Source organism: Myotis lucifugus, unplaced genomic scaffold (assembly GCF_000147115.1).
Source record: "Myotis lucifugus unplaced genomic scaffold, Myoluc2.0 scaffold_568, whole genome shotgun sequence".
Taxonomy (NCBI): domain Eukaryota; kingdom Metazoa; phylum Chordata; class Mammalia; order Chiroptera; family Vespertilionidae; genus Myotis; species Myotis lucifugus.
This window is the reverse complement of record NW_005871616.1, coordinates 101,954-103,446: the sequence shown is the minus strand read 5'-3', so window position 1 is coordinate 103,446 and position 1,493 is coordinate 101,954.

Here is a 1,493-nt window from a genome sequence, read left to right as displayed (position 1 = left end):
ATGTCAAGAAAAAAGGAAAGGCATTCTTAACACCCACATGGGAGGGGCCTTTCCCAGTCATACTATCTACCCTTATGGCAGCAAAGGTACAAGGAATACACCACTGGTGTCTCCTCTCACACATTAAGCCATACAAACCTCTACACAAAACACTACCTTCCTATACTTCTACCCCCACAGGACCTACTTCTCTCAGGCTCACCAAATGTTTCCCCACCATCCCTGAAGAGGACTCAGGGGCACCATCTAGGACAGTGATGGCGAACCTATGACACACATGTCAGAGGTGACACGCGAACTCATTTTGGGTGACACGCATCGACAGAGACAAAAAATTGCATAATTCAAATATTTGTCTCTCACAACAGCCAGACTTGGGCATCACTCGAGTAATATTATTACTCACGTTACTCATGATCAATAATACAATTCTAAAACCGGATGTAAACATGTACATTGGTGTTGCGTAGCAAAGATACATAGTGAAAACATCCAAGATACATTGTTCCAATATTGATATTAATATAAAAAGGTTAAGAATTGCACTATAAAGAGATTAATCTTTACTCGTGACATTTTATTTTTACTCGAGTGACAAAATGCCCAATTCTGGAAACGGCCTCGTTAATTGTCAACATGTGCCTCGGGTAAGCTTCCCTGTGCGTTCGGGTGCATCCAGGCAAATGGATGCACTTGTTCGCCATGTTCGTTAGGAGACAGGAGTGGGAGGGTTAGAAGAAAAAGATATACAGTGCAACAGTGCTCGACGAGACATTCTGCGTGTCAGATAATTGATTACAGCACCATATATTTGTTGGTTATACATACTATCTTTGAATTGTTTTGCACCAGGAGTCAGTGCAACAACACTGCAAAAAGTTAATAAGTAAGAAACCTATCAACTTTTTATAAAAAAAACTTCGTGATTTATATTTATTTATTTTTGCAGCCTTGTGATGGAGAATCAAAAAAATAAAAAAGCAAGATTGAATGATAAAAGAAGTGGAAGTAGCAGTAGCGACCCTTTCAAGACATATGGACCGAGATGTACGGGATTGTCGACAGAAACAACAGATCATTGTGCATACTGTGTAAGTGGAACGTGGAATGTAAAGAGACATTTTGAAACTAATCATTGTCAGCATTTGAAAAAAAGTATCAATGAAAGGAAGGAATACATTTCTAGGCAGCCACACCTCTATAAAAGTCAATCAAATTCCATCAGTAAATTTGTAAGATGCTCTACAAATTTAACATCAGCAAGTTACTGTATTGCTTACTCCATAGCTCAGCATGGAAAAGCCCTCAGTGACGGAGAATTTATTAAGGAAACATTTCTAAGATGTGCACTAGCTCTATTTCACGATATGAAAAATAAAGATGATATTATTAAAAGAATTTCTGAGTTACCACTCAGTAGAAATACTATCAAAGACAGAATAATAGATCTTAACAAAAACGTACAACATCAATTAAAAAAAGACTTAAATAGT